Raw genomic sequence first — 15,995 nt, forward strand, 5'->3', positions numbered from 1 at the left:
GTTTCCTGGACTGGATACAAAACAGATTCAGGAAAGGGTTAGCTACCCACCCAATCTAAGACTCTAGGGAGTTAACACTCATGTGGGCAGTAACTTTCCATAAGGGCAGCTGGAGGTTTATTATTTTTCCTTTATTTCTTTTTTTTTTTTAAGCTAAATAAATTACATGGCTCGTGTTTGTAGGGGGGATGGGATTTAGTAGACAAAGTATGGCAGGTGTTTATTTTGTGTTAAGCTAGGATAATTTGTTATATGAAGTGGCCTTGAAATATAAAAATGGTCTCAATTCAACTTTTAAACCAAATATTTGTAATTTGAAGTAATTAGCAGTTAGGACAGTAACACCTGCTACAGGCTTAGTTTGCAGGCATATTTCAAGGAAATTTATAGCCATGGGCTCAATGACATTTATTGAATTTTGTTAGCTTGGTTGCGAATAGTAGTCTACTCTCACTCTGCTGATTGAAAAACAAAGAAAGAAAGAGGGCGAATGACCTGCTCTGGACGCGTGGCTTAGTGGCACAGTTAGGATTAGAATACAGAGGTGCTGCTCTGGTCCCAGGGATCTGAGCTTTGGAGGCATTAGCAGAAAGTGCACTGTAAACTCCAACTCCTGTTTGCCCTGACTGGTATCTCAGGGAAATCTGTGACTTTAAGGACATGATGTTGCTTTTATAAATAATATTTACCTGGTGATTTATTCATGGGTTATAGATTATTCACGGGTCATAATTGTGAATGAAGCCACTGGAGCTGCTTATGCTGTGGTGATTAATATTACATTAATACATGGGATGATAGAATAAATACAAGCACATTTTGTCAATAGTGGATGCCGAAATTGGACAGTGCTGAAAGCTTCTAGAAATGAGGATTTGCCAGTCCTCTACTCTAGGCCTTGTGGTATGCTAGGGAAGCCTGAGACACACATAGGGAAGGGTATAAAATAGAGCTGGCTATAAAGAGAGCTGATTTCTCATCTGTAACAGGAATAACTGACTCTATTATGAGTTTTAGGACTTGAGAGAGAAGCTTCCATGTAGATAAGCTGCATACTCAAATTCATCACCATGCATACATTACGTTAAAGACCTTTACTTTTTTCTCTTATCCACCTATGGAGAAAAACTGCATGCCTTATCAACTCAATGGTAATTTCATCTCACTGTAACACATAAACATATTTATTGGCAAAACACCTCACAGGGGTGTTTTGTTAGAAAAATGAAGGCCCTCTGTACTGGAGTCTCTAGGTAGGGCACCTTTCTTGTCTTTTGCTCTGCAGAATTGCACTGCTTTGTACTCTCTCACTTTCAGCAAAAAAGCAATTTTGTAAATGGTACACTCAAATGCTCTGATGAAGTTGTAAGTGATAAAAGCACTGAGACAAAGATGCTGCACTGAAAAATGAGGCACGTCAAAGAAAACTGATTCGTAATCATAAAATGCGGGCAAGGGGGTACAAGTGGTGTGTGTATTGCAGACTGTCAGTTGCCCCCTTCCAGGTTTGTCCGCAGCCTAAGGGTACTATATCTTGTCAGAAATGCTTGTGGATGCTAATCTGTCAACACTTGTTCAATGTCAAATTGTATCAGAGTGTTCAGTCTCCCTTTGGACTTCAGTAATTGCCTCCTAGCTCTTATATCTCCTTTGGTCAAATGAACTTTCATTTTAAAATTGTGTCAGGCTCTTTTCTCATGTCTCTTTCCTCATAGAACTGGGAAAATGAACTGATTCTTAAAGCCACGTGTGCTGTTTACTTCTTTAAACAGTTACCTGATAGATCTTTGATGTGAAGTTCCAATCATCTCCCAGAAAACAAAATCCAGCATATTCCATCCCTTCCGTGCTCCTTTATCGAACAGTCCTTCTTGCCTAGGTCAGCAACTTTCCCTTCATCCTGAAAGCAGACTGTTTTACCTTTTCCTCTTGTGGATTCTTTACAAGTGCTACTCGCCTGTCATTAGTGCCTTTTTCCTCCTTCCCTCTGTGCAGCCTTCTCTTTCCCTTTCTCAGCAAATTAAACCTTTCTCTAAGATTCATCATTTCACACACCTTCCATTTTCTTACTACCTGAAACTTTCTTTTAAGACAATATTTAATATGAAATAAACTGCAAATCCTCCCATGACAAAACACATAGAAATTCTGAATGAACAATTCTTTAAACCTCTGCTTAAATGCATACATGAGTTCACAAAACATAATCTCTAGAAGCAAATAAATAATAAGCTATACTTGACACTGTAGCAGCTGTTGCTATTGCCGTGGTTGCGTGCGGGGGTGGAGGGAGGTGGTGATGGGTGCGAGTGGTCGTGATAACCTAGAGATTTAAATGGTAACACCATGGAGGGACAAATGACAAGGCAGGATTTGGACCTGAGACCCATATATAAAGGTGGGACTCTTGAAGAGCGACATCCTCCATAAAAGAGTGACTGGCAAATAAAACTCAGCCACACAAGGAGACTTTACAAATCTAAACCTTTAAAGCTAAGCCTCGTTGTTGGGGGACAAAGTCCCTGTGGAGATTTTTATAACAATAAGCCTGTCATCTTGTAGGCCTGTGGTTCAAATATATACTATTCTGTATGATTCATGAATCCATAAGCTGAGAATCAACATGAGAAGTGGTCACAGGTCAGTGAAACCCATGAGCATCTGGGAAGAGCAAACACTCAGACCAGGCCACAGAGATTTCCCACAGAAATAGACACTCTGAAGATGAGCTTGCAATGTAAAATTACAAAATAGTTAAGGAAATAATTCACTTTGAACTAGAATTAGCAAAGACAATAAACATCAGGATCATATCTGACGAAAGTCAGATGTTACATTTAACAGTTAGACTTTAAAAAGGTATATTAAAATGGTTACAACAAGCATAAAAGAACAAGATATGGATAGTATCAAAGGGACAAATAGAATCTCTAGAAATTTAAAATATAATCATTTAATAAAAACTCAGTGAGTGGGGTAGGCAGAATATTAGACACAGAAGAAAAGTGAGTTAATGAGCTGGAGTATAGTTCTGAAGAAAACGACTTATGGATGATATGAGCTACAGCTAGATAAAAAGAATAAGCTGAGATGCTCTAACATACAAATCTAATACAAGTTCCAAAAGGAAGAAATAGAGATTAGAATTCCTCTGAAAAGAAAAAATTATGTACATTTCTTCTTTATATTATTAAACATCCATCTATTATGTAGCCATCTATTGATCCACCCACCTATTCATTAAGCCTTCCCTTCCGTATATCTACTCAATAAACTTTTATTCAAGTATATACTTTGGGACTTTTTGTATTGTGTTATGTGCTATGCACAGAAATAAAAATCTAATCGCATATTTACACTTCCAAAAAATTGCTTAGTGTTGTGCAATCATCCTTTAAATGATCAGAAATTGTCAAAGGGAGGAAACTAAAGTTTATTTAGGATCTCAAGCAGGTTACTATCTCAAATTGTGCAACAGAAGTACAAAACAGTAAATTTAACTATACTTAGGAAAAAGGAAAGAGAGGGGCATTTGTGTAGATATATACATATTACATGGCACAGCAAGAAGAAAATATATAACTGGCATGAGCCGTGGTTGATACTGCCTTCAGCAAGCACCTTGGACTGTTGGGTTTTTTCATTAAAACCTTCATTCCTGAGGAACCGAGCTCTTGAAGTCTAATCTGTTTTGGATTGCAAGACTTTCCTATTAATATTTACCTCTTAATAGAGGCACGTTGGAATCAACTGGGTTCTAGCCATACTCTTTCATGTCCCCAATTTTTGTTGGTGTCACTCTATTTCCCCTAGGGAATGAGGACCAAACACCACTTTTGTTTTCTGCTCTTTTAATTAGTGTTCGCAGGACGAAACGGACAGATGACAGCTACCACCTCTAATTTAGTGGGATGATGTTAAATTCTTTGATGGAAGCATTTCTCCTTTGAATATTGAAAACTAAGCAGAGTAAAAAGTCATGGAGACTGGGAGAAAATATTTTGTGAATGAATCTTTGAGTGTAACTATAAGAGGTACCAACCCCATTCACCCCTCAGTGCTGTCACCCATGTCTTCTAGCTATAAACTGATTCCTCCTCAGAGTATTTACCATATCCTGCAGCATTTCAAACTCCTTTTCTGTGATGATAGCATTATAATCAGAATCAATGTGAGACACAGATATTCTCCTTATCATCAGTCCTCCGATCATGTCTCTTTTAAGAGCTTGCCAACCCATTCAATCTAACCAATAAGGATTTTCTCTTGGGCAACATGGACCAGAAAATGTACTTGAACTTCTGCCTACTGGGAAGATTTCTCTCTTTCACTTCACTTCTGTTCAGGGCCACTCCAGATTGGGCTCTAATATCATGCTAGCCTACCTCTGCCTGTTGTTAACCACAGGTTTCTCTTCCATGTCACCTAGTCACAGGGAACGTCCCATGAACAGTATAAACCCATGAAGTGAGCTGAGGGAGAGATAACAGCATGGGAGATGTAGCCCTACTGGAAAAGTAGACAATGTTCTTTTTCAATTTTTTCTTTGAGGATCTTCCTAAGATGGGTCTCTAAAACACTTCTCCTTGCTTATGGGGGAATCTTTTACAGCCAGTTTTAGGGCTAGGTAGGACTGAAAACTCCAAGATCATTATGGTCAACTGAGATTCCAGATTACCAGGTATCCTGTGGTTAGCAGGGCTCAGTGGCAAGCCAACTGTTGTTTTCCAAAAGAATAATAGTTTCATACAAAAAAAGGACATGGCTTTCTTCCAGATTTTTGGGAACCTTCACTATGACTGTTACTGGGATTTGCCACAGGCTTAATACTTATCTTAATCTACCCAAAGCATTTATCTGCCATAATATAAGAACTGGCTGAGTCATGGGGACCTAAGGGCAGAGCTATTTGCAGTGTGGTTTGGACAAGATGAAGACTCTTGCTCTGGGCCTTATTTAAATTAGCTAAGTGCCCATCACTAATTGATTGGATAAAGAATATATAAAATGGAATATTACTGGGTCATTAAAACAATGAAATCTTGCACTCCGCTGCCTTAATTGGACCCTTTGCCTTATCCTGCTCAGCATCTGCACATCCCTACAAAGGCTAAAACAGCAATGGCCTACAGGGGAAGAATGAAGACGCTGTCCATGCGATCACTGATTTGTTCCTGCTTCTGCCCAGAACTTCAAAACAACACCTACACTTACGATGATATAGAAGTGAAGCAAATCAACAAACATGCCGCTGGCCAGGCTTTTGAGCTGATCTTAAAGCCACCATCTCCCATCTCAGAAGCCCCACAAACTTTAGGTTCTCCAGAGAAGAAAGACCTGTCCCTGGAGGAGATCCAGAAAACAATGGAGGCTGCAGAGGAAAGAAGAAAGTCTCAGGAGCCACAGGTGCTGAAACAGTTGTCAAACAAGAGGGCACAGTCCTGCAGAAGGCTTTGCAGGCAAACAACAACATCAGCAGAATGGCAGAGTAAAAGCTGATCCTGAAAATGGAACAAATTAAGGAAAACCATGAGGTGGCTCTAGCTGTTATTATTGAACGTCTACAGGAAAAGGAGAGGCATGCTGCAGAAGTGTGCAGAAACAAGGAACTCCAGGTGGCACTGCCTGGCTGAAACAATGGCGGGTATGGCACACCCCGCCCCCTTTAGTAATACATCGTCCTGCCTGTATTGTCACTGATCATATGATGTCAGTATAGGAAATGTATGACACGGTTCAAAATGAACTCACTATTAAAAAACAAACAAAACAGGAAAAGAAATGCGGAAAAAAATGAAATCTTACCATTTGTGAAAACACGGATGGACCTAGATAGTATTATGCGAAGTGACATAAGTCACACAGAGAAAGACAAATACCATGAGACTTCACTTATATGTGGAATCTAAAGAACAATATAAATGAACAAACAAAACAGATACAGACTCATGCAAGGCCTGATAATTAAGTCCGCAAACTTGTTGCAACAATGTTGCTAACCTTTTTTGATATCAGAGGGATTATTCATTAGGAATTTGTACCAACTGGACAAATAGTTAACTAAGTTTACTGTTTGGAAGTGCTGAAAAGGCTGCGTGAAAAGGTTAGACGAAAGCGACCTGAACTTTTCACCAACAATTCATGGCTCTTGCATCACGACAATGCTCCAGCTCATAGAGCACTCACTGTGTGTGAGGGAGTTTTTAGCCAGTAAACAAATAATAAATGGTATTGGCACACCCTCCCTACTCACCTGATCTGGCCCCCAATGTCTTCTTTCTTTACCCAAAGATAAAGGAAATATTGAAAGGAAAATATTTTGATGACATTCAGGACATCAAGGGTAATACAAGGACAGCTCTGATGGCCATTCCAGAAAAAGAGTTCCAAAACTGCTTTGAAGGGTGGACTAGGTGCTGGCGTCAGTACTTTCCAAGGGGAGTACTTTGAAGGTGACCATAGTGATATTCAGCAAAGAGATATGTAGCGCTTTTTCTAGGATCAGTTTGCGAAGTTAATTGTCCGACCAAATGCAAAGATCCCATCAAGAATTGTAGGTACAAGATACTGCAAATTATTTTTAATTTTAGAGGAAATATCCTGTCTTGTGTCTACTGGTCTGCCAAAAACTTGACTGAGCTATCAGATCACTCTAATTTTGTGCAACATTTTCTGATGAACCTATGTATAATCTGGGCATCAAGGCAACTTGCTGCCTTCTGCTCTTCAGGTTTTATCATCATCAGTGTGGTGAAACAGTGAGATAAGTTGGAAACTGGAAAATAGGCAAGATCCCTGAGAACTGAATTGTGACACAGACTTGGGGAGTTGATGTATCCTGATGCAGGGGAAAAAAAAAAAAAAAAGATGTACTGCTCTCCTTCCAGGGGAATCTAATGGTTTGTGGTGTTATCTGCTTGTTGAGATGGGAGGAAAAAAAAAATCACTGGAGAAAAAAAAATAGCTGGTTCCCAGGTGCCACTGGTTATACTAACTTAATACATTAAAAAGATTACATCTAAAAGAGTTGCTTTTGCTGGCTTCAACTAACTCAAGTTTTGAAAATTTGCTATTACTTTCTGAGAATTAATAATCTTTTGTATTATCTAAACTAGAGAATTAAGTTAGACATGTTAGAGTTACCACCCTGCATTTTCCAGCCTTCAGTGTAGTTATAATCTCTGTGCTTCTCTGAAGGGTGTAGTATTGCTCTTGAGTTACTGTTCTGTACAAAAAGAGAGATTCACAGGCTCCACATGGACCTATTTTTCTGTACTTCTTACTCTATGAGCTGGAAATCTAATGTATTTTTCTAGCTACTGAAATTTATTCTGACATTATATTCAGGACCTGGGGAAAAAACTATGTAATGGGTTGAGAATCACACATAGCCAATGGTGAGGGAGATTTGGATGAACATTCTTTCCACAACTTAATGGCTCTGGGTATATAAAGGATTGAATACTATTTGTGTATGTGTGTGTGTGGAAAGATCTCTTCTCTTTGGGGAAGACATGTAGACACTGCATAAGGCATCATTTTGGGTGTTTTGGTACTTAAAGGAACATCTCAAAGGGCCAGGGAAAAAAAAGGAAAGAAAGGAAAAGCTGTGAGGAATTGGCAAAGAACAAGCACATATGAAAGGAGTGATTCCTCCAAAGTCAGGAAGCAAATTATTACTGCTGACAAGAAATTGTGCCTTGGCCTGGTAACAGGTGGGGGTAAGGGTTGCTAAACCTGAATATCCCAGATTAAGTTTAGGAACCTTGAATGCAGTTTAAATGGTCACAAGTTGGTAGCCTATCCTGACTCACAGCTGAGGGAAACCAAATCCTCTTTGGTAAAAATATCCTCATTTTAGCCTCTCAGGTTTTCCACTGATTAAGATCAACCAAATATAAGCCCACAACCAAAGATACCAAATATGCAGAGACTGAATGACATGAGTGAGAGTTGGCATAGGTGACTAGCAACAGACCTAGATCCTCAAAGACATCAGACATGAGAACCATAAGATGATTCCATAAGATGTGGAACATTAAATGACATTTTATGAAATAAAGAAGTAGAGACTAGAATAACCAAAATGTTCGAGCTGCAAGGAACTATTTTAAATGTCTGGACATATTTTTAAAAAGTGCAAAATATAATTTTTAGAAATCAAAAATGTAGTTGTTGAAAAATGAACAGATGGGTTAAAGAGCAGATTAGATATAAAAGAAGAGATAGAACTGAAGAAATTGACTAGAATGCAACACGGAGAAATAGAGGTGTTAAATATGAAAGAAATGTTAAGAGATATGGAGGATAGAAAGAGAAGGTCTAACTCATGTTACCCAAAGTATGATACATGGAACAATAACAAGAGACTTGGAAGATTGTTAGAAATTTCAATTTTTAGACTCACTGCTGACCTTGATTCTTGAAAGATTCTTGAATCAGACTCTGCATTGGTCAATAAATTCCCTAGTTAATTCATATGCACCCATAGGTTTGAAAGGCAGTGGGTAAACAAATGTATAATCAGAATTCTGGAGAAAGGAAATAAAGAGAATAGAGAAGAAGCAATATTTGAAAAGATAATGATCATACATTTTCCAGAATGGATGGAAATGTGAATCCATTTACATTAAGAAGGACAAATCGAAAGAAATTGACACCTAGAAAGACTGTAATGAAACTATAGCAATCCCAAAAAGAAATCCCAAATTACCTAAAGAGAAAAGACATTTAGACTGCTGACTTCAGCAGCAACAATGGAAGCAGAAGATAGTGAGTAATACCTTCAAAGTGCTGAAAAATACTACTCTATTGTATCCACCAACACTGCCTTTTAAGAACAAGAGCAAAATAAAGGCATTTTCTGATAATCAAAGTGGAGAGAATTTAACAACAAATCTATACTTAGGAACTTCTAAAGGAAGTATTTAAGAAAGAAAAAAAGATTATACTAGAAGGAAGGTTTGAGAGGCAAGAAAGAGTGGTAAATGAAGAAATTGATAAACTTGTAAATAAGTCCAAACAAACATTATCTGTATAAAACAACACCTAATTTGTGAGAATTTAAACAAAGAGCAGAATTAAAATACTTGACAACAAATACTATGTAAGTTGGGAGGGGTGATTTAAATTAAGGTGTTTTTAAATCTATGCTCCCCACTTCTATTCAACATTGTACTGGAAATCTAGAGAGGGCAATTAGGGAAGAAAAATAAAAGGCATCCAGATTGGAAAGGAGGAAGTAAACCTATCGCCATTTGCAGATAACATGATTTTGTATGTATAAAATTCTGAGGAGTCCACTAAATTGTTAGATAATAAATGAGTTCAGCAAGGTCTAAGATACAAGATCAATATACAGTTTTTTTTAAGCACTAAGATAAAAGCTTATTGGAAAAGATAGTACACTCCAAAGAATTAGGAGCGGGCTGAGCACTAAGAAAAGCAGCTCAAGGCTTAAGGCTGAATTATTAGGAGAAAAAGTACACTCCAAAGAGTTTGGAGCAGGCCCCAAGCAAAGGCAAGTCTCAAAAGGGCTAAAAGGGCCTACGAAATTTAATTGTATTTCTATACTGTAATACTGAACAATTCAAAAATGAAATAAGGAAATGATTCCATTTATAATAGCATCAAAAAAGAATAAAATTTCTAAGAATAAACTTAACAAAAGAAGGGTAAAATTTGTACTCTGAAAACGATAAAACACTGTTGGAAGAAATTAAAGAAGACCTAAATAAATGGAAAGACATTCCATCTTCATGGAATGGAAGATTTAATATTAAGATGGCAATAATTCTTGAATTGATCTACAGATTCAATGCAATCTCTATAAAAATCCCAGCCAAGTTTGCTTTTTGTTTTGTTTTGTTTTGTTTTGTTTTTTTGCAGAAATTGACAAACTGATCCCCAAGCTCATACGGAAATGCAAAGGACTCATAATAACCAAAATAATCTTGAAAAAAAAGAACAAAATTGTAAAACACATACTTCCTGGTTTCAAAACTTACACCACACAGCTGCAGTAATCAGGACTGTGTGGTACTGGCATAAAGACAGACATATAGATCAATGGAATACAATTGAGAGTCCACAAACAAACCCTTAAGTTTATAGTCAACTGATTTTCAACAAGGGTACCAAGACAGTTCAATGGGGGGACAAATAGTGTTTTCAACAAATGGTTCTTGGACAACTGGATATCCACATGCAAAAGAATGCCACTAGATCCTTACCTCACATCATACACAAAAATTAACTCAAAATGTATCCCAGACCCAAATGTAACATATAAGGCTATAAAACTCTTAGAGAAAAACACAGGGGTATGTCTTCATGATCTTCTATAGTCAATGGTTTCTTAGACATGACACCAAAAGCACAAGCAACAAAAGAAAAGTCAGATAAATTGGGATGCATCAAAATAAAAACACAACGTTGTATTTCAAAGGACAACATCAAGACATTGAAAACAACCCAGAGAATGGGAGAAAATATTTGCAAAACATATATCTGATGAGGGATTTATATCCAGAATACATAATGAACTTTCCCAATTCAATAATAAAAAGACAAGAAACCTGATTCAAAAAAAAAAAGATTACAAAAGGACATGGACATTTCTCCAAAGAATATATACAAATAGTCAATAAAGCACATGTAATTAGTCATTAGGAAAATACACATCGAAACCATGAGATAACTCTTTATACCCACTAGGATGGCTATAATAAAAAAGAAGGATAATAATGTGTTGATAAGAATGAGAAATTAGGCAACTCCATAGAGATAGAAAGTAGATTAGGGGTTGTCTATGGCTGGGAATGGGGGTAAAAGAGTAACTGCTAATGAGCATGGAGTTTCTTTTGGGGATGATGAAAGCGTTTTATATTAATAATTAGATAATGGTGAAAGTTTGCACAAGTCTGTGAATATACTATAAAACATTGAATAGTACATTTTAAAAGCGAGCTTATGGAATATGAGTTATATCTCAACAAAGTTATTATTAAGATTGAAAAAAAAAAAAAAAACTTAACCTGGCATCAGGGTGTGAGTAGATTGGAATGGATGAAGGAAGCAGAATAACAAGTTAATAGACTATTGATTGACTATTTCTTAAGTTCAGTGATGGCAATGGGGAAAATGCAAGAACCATAATCAAAGTAAACTTAAAGGATATGGCAACTCAATGGCAAGAGGAATGAGAAAGGAAATAATTAATAGGCTTTAAGCCTGTTAGGAATTAATAGCCTATGTAACTCGGAGAATGGTTAAGCTATGGAGAAGTGAGTGAGAGGCTGGCAGAGTTGGGGGGAAGCAATATGATATTGGGTTTGGAGATCAATGAGAATGTGAAAGTAAAAGAGAGACGGCTAAAGCCATCGAGTGCCTTTACTTAAAACAACAGCTAACATTTATATAGAATTGGCTATATGCCAGATACCATACTAAGCATTTACCATGATAATTTAATTTAATCCTTACAACAACTATGAGGTAGGGACTACAAATATCTTTATTTTACAAATGAAGAAATGGAGCCACTGAAAAGTTCAATAATTGCCCAAGGTAGAATATAAATATATGCTCTACTACACTCATACAGCCTTTTTCGATAACAAACAGACACTAGTCATTATATAATATTCATTTCCTCAATTCATAATTATTATTCATTAACTGCTGGTTTATAAACAACAAACGAAACATTAAGTCTTTTAGTCTTGACTTATGTAACTTGATTTTGGAATCCATCTGAAAATGAAACCAGCCACCTTGATGGCCAATAACTTGCTGTCACTGGAGTTTGGCACTTCAGGCAGAGGTGAAGGCCAGGTTTTAGAGGGATTTCTGTATCAGCCAATGGTAGGACTGATGTCTTCTCACATCCCTCTGAGACACTGCCATCCTTGGTGAAAGAAATTCTGCTCTGATGGGCTCCCTCTGACTTCTGTAACATACAAATGGATTGTCCTTCTGGAGAATTTGAAATTGTATTTCTACTAGACTTTATTAGCTTTGCAGCTGTTTTTCTTGTGTAATTTCTGAAATTTATTTTGCTAAAGTAATTGTTTCTCTAATAATAATGGCTCACTATAGTCCCCTGATATTTATGATGACTTACCTCTATCACTCATTATGAGATAATTATATTGCCTTTACCTCCTTTTGAAAAAGGTGGTTACACTGCCAGGCTGATGCAGTAGTTTCTAATCTGAATTATTGCCAGTTTAGTGACAGAAAAGAGATAGAAAACCATGTGCTGGCTCTTAAAGCTTCTGTCTAAAGTGTCACTTTGCATTGTTGCTTCTAGTCAGAATTTTCAGCTGGAAGACTGACTGGTAGTCTTCTCAGTAACAGATACCTTGAGGGAGGCTGACCATCACCTTGGAGAAGGGGTAAAAGCCCCCAAACAAAGACAGTAACTTCCCATGTGAATGAGAACTTGGGATCTGGAATGAAAGTTCAGGCTCAAGTGGTCAGGAGGAAAAATCTTCAGGTTCCGAGAAGATAGAAAAAGAAAATTAAACTTTTCTGGAAAAAAAAGAAAAGTGGTTTGTTTAAATGGATTTCCTGTACTAAAAGGAGAAAGGAAGTAGCAAAACTGAAATGTGAATATACCAAAGTTTGTGTGGGGGAAATGTGAATATACCAAAGTTTATGTGGGGGAATTCTGCTTCATTGATTTTTTTTTTTTTTAATCTGAAAGTTATGAGTACTTCTGTGTGGCTGTGAATGCCCCAGAAAATAAAAAAGGTAACAAGTAAACTTATGGTTATGTGGTGTGATATGCAGCATGCCCAGAGAACATTCTATGAAGTGACTCAGAATCTTGACACTATTGGCCAAAGACGTAGTCGGCCAATCCAGGTATCTCCATATAACAATTTTGTTAAGACTAGCTGAACTCATACACAGAAATCAATAGTCTGGAACTGAGATTTGACTGAATGCTATACGTGAAATGCATAAATCCCTCAAGTAATTGTTTGCCTCCAGTGATACACATAGGGGCTAAGGAACCTGGAAACAACACCAATAACAACCTGTCTTGAACTGTGGCTTCCAGGGAAGTTCAGATACATATGGATATATCCTATGGATAATGAGGGTGGAAAACAGTGGAATTCGGGTTTCATGAAGCAACATTGGAGATAATGAGGGTCTGAGCAAGTTGTGATTTCAGATAAAAGATAGGTGATGTTATACATACTTGAATCTGTCCTTCTCCTGCTGGTAAGAGAGCTACTTGGAGGAAACATTTATATTCTCACTTCAGAAGAATCGACTGAATTCTCAAAAAACAGATGAAAGCGTTTCAAAGATCTGTACTTAACGTAGCAGAAGCCAACAGGCAAAGTTAGAATGCCATGAGTGACAGTTCTGAACCACAGAGGCCAGCAGAGACTAAGATTGTGATCAGTTGAGGTCATTGGCTCTCTGATTGCTAATTACAGATCATATGATTAGTTTTTGCCTAGTAACCCCAAGAAAGGCTTTGTGATACTGTAGATGTCTGTATCTCTTATCCTAGTGCTTTCCAACTATGTTTCTTCTATTGGATCAGCATTCTACATGGGAGTTTGGGGTAGTAGCAGAGGGTGTAAATCACTTTTGATTGCAAGAACCACTTGCAAATTGGAGTGGGAGTTGAAAATGGATCCACCACTTACGTGGCTTGCCAGATGACACTTTCCATGTGACACCACTAGCCATGACCTACTTGCAATACTTCAGGAATAGTTTAGGAGCATTTTTGTTTAACTATTTCAGGCCTGATATCATGTAGGCTACACTTGCTCCACATTGTGTTTCTTCAGACTCATATATCTTTGGTCACACAGAGTTGGATCACCTTGGGGACCTGAGAGTTTTGAGAATTTGGCTCCAACCTGCTGACTATCCTGTGGCGCCTGACCTTTTAGTACATCCAGAGATCAATCAGTTCCCAAAGATGTTATACAATGGTCCCTTTAATCTTGTAAATCGCTTGACTAAAAAATGTTAAGCAGATTACTTTACTGCAAGACTTTTCACAGTCTTTAATATGCTAATGTCAATTGGAAAAAAAGAGAAGATGATATAAGATTCACCTTGTCACAAATTTACTTGAATATTTCTCACAGAATACTTATTAACATCCTTTTCTCAGATAATTCTTATTAATCATTTACAGGACAGTATTGGTTCAGGGAATACATTTTAAGAAATATTGTTTTTACAGAAATTTTAAAATCTTAGCCTGACCTTTTGAATTAAAAAAAAAAAGAAAAAAAATATCCTGTCAGTCCCTGGCAGAGCTGAGCTATTGTATCTAGGTGAAATTCAAACTTCATTAATGAGATTATATTGGCCAAATTACCTTTCTTAGCCAATAGGGACAATCTGTTATCTCGTGTTTTAAATTTCCAAATGATCCTTTGGGAATTAACATTTAGTCCACTGTAAGAAAAAAAATTCTTCTCAATGGAAGAACTCCAACTGCTTTGCTATATAGTCATGGTTACATGTTTTTCCTATTTTTATTAATTTTGTTTTAAAAAGAATAGTAGAACACTGTGTCTAGATCTTACTGTTGTGTTTTAGAAATGAATTTTCTTAAAATTTGGTATAATAGAATAGCCATTTTCCAGGATAACAATTGTCTGAACCAGATCTTTCTTCTAGTCAAATACAGAAGCAAGCAGCCAAGACCAATGCCTCTCCTGCTTGTGATGGTATGATTTACCAAGAAGGGGACTTTGAATGCCATGTTCTCAGATGGGTGAAAAATGCAGCTTGAACTTTCTGCTGCTTTAAAGTTTCCCTGGGACTGAGAGAAGCTCGGATCATGTGTTTCTAGGTGACAGAAGTTTAGGACCTCCACGTATTTGTGGTTGGAGGAAAATTGTCTCCTACATATGGGTAATGTAACATATGATATAAAGAAGGGCAAAATATGAGCATGCGTTTTCTGACTGGCAGCTCAGTTTGAGAGAAAAGCCCTGCTTGAATGTATACTTTTGAGTTGGTGTTTGTGGCCCTGGACTGTGGGTCTTCAAACCTTCTTACTTTCAGTATGCGGCAAATTATTACTTCATAGACACAAAGCAATACAGTGCAGTGTTTTGCAAGAACCCTTTTAAAATACCAGGTTAAACATGAGATATTTCATCTAAATATTTTCAAAGTACTAATTAGAGAAATAAACTTTTTGCTTTTACGAAATGATACTGGGTAATTAGATACTGTATTAATTAGTATGAGTTTGGTTTGCTGTGTTAACAAACAACTCCAAAATCTCAATGGCCTACAACCCAAAGATTTATTTGTCATCCACACTACATTAGCAGTATACATGTATACAGGTCCATCATGGGTACGCTACATCTTTGCTCCCCATAATCTTTTCCTCTGGTCAGGTTGATGCAGTAGCTTCTATCTGAATTATTGCCAGTTTTGTGACAAAGGGAAAAGAAAAGGTAGACTGAAGCAACACGACTTTATTTCATCTGCCACCATTATTTTATCCACAGGAACTCCATTTTTACTTGTTTACAGAATTGGGGACCCTCAGAAAGTTAAGTTTGTAAAAGTTTTAAACCACAGCTTTACAGAATATGAAGGCAGGTGCTTAAATCACTTAAGAATTCTTAAATCACTTAAGAATCACTTAAGGAATTTTCTGCTTATGGAGACTTTTAGGATCTATTTCATTAAAAGAAGATTATATACATTTCCACCCATATATTTAATCTTTCAGCTTAAACTCATTTCCTGCAACAGCTAAGCAGCACTTTGTGTGTGTCAAAAACAGCATGGAATTTATCCTTTCTGCTCCTCTCTGAACTCTGCAAACACTTCTTTTGGGACTGTCAAGTATATTTATAGTTATATTTGTATTTGTATTTGTATTTATATTTACATTGAAACAATCACAAACTTACAGGTCCATTTAAAAAAATTGTTTTTCCCCAAATCACTTGAGAGTAAGCTAGTGACCTAATACTTCATCA

General features: G+C 37.0%; 1 pseudogene across 1 annotated transcript; it reads left to right on the plus strand.

Moving 5' to 3' along the window:
* Nucleotides 1-5,115: 5,115 nt before the first annotated feature.
* On the plus strand, nucleotides 5,116-5,633 carry LOC308493573 (stathmin-2-like; annotated as a pseudogene). The gene has a single exon. The product of its transcript is annotated as a stathmin-2-like (transcript).
* Nucleotides 5,634-15,995: the final 10,362 nt, after the last annotated feature.

Source organism: Rhinolophus hipposideros (assembly GCF_964194185.1).
Source record: "Rhinolophus hipposideros genome assembly, chromosome: 3".
NCBI lineage: Eukaryota > Metazoa > Chordata > Mammalia > Chiroptera > Rhinolophidae > Rhinolophus > Rhinolophus hipposideros.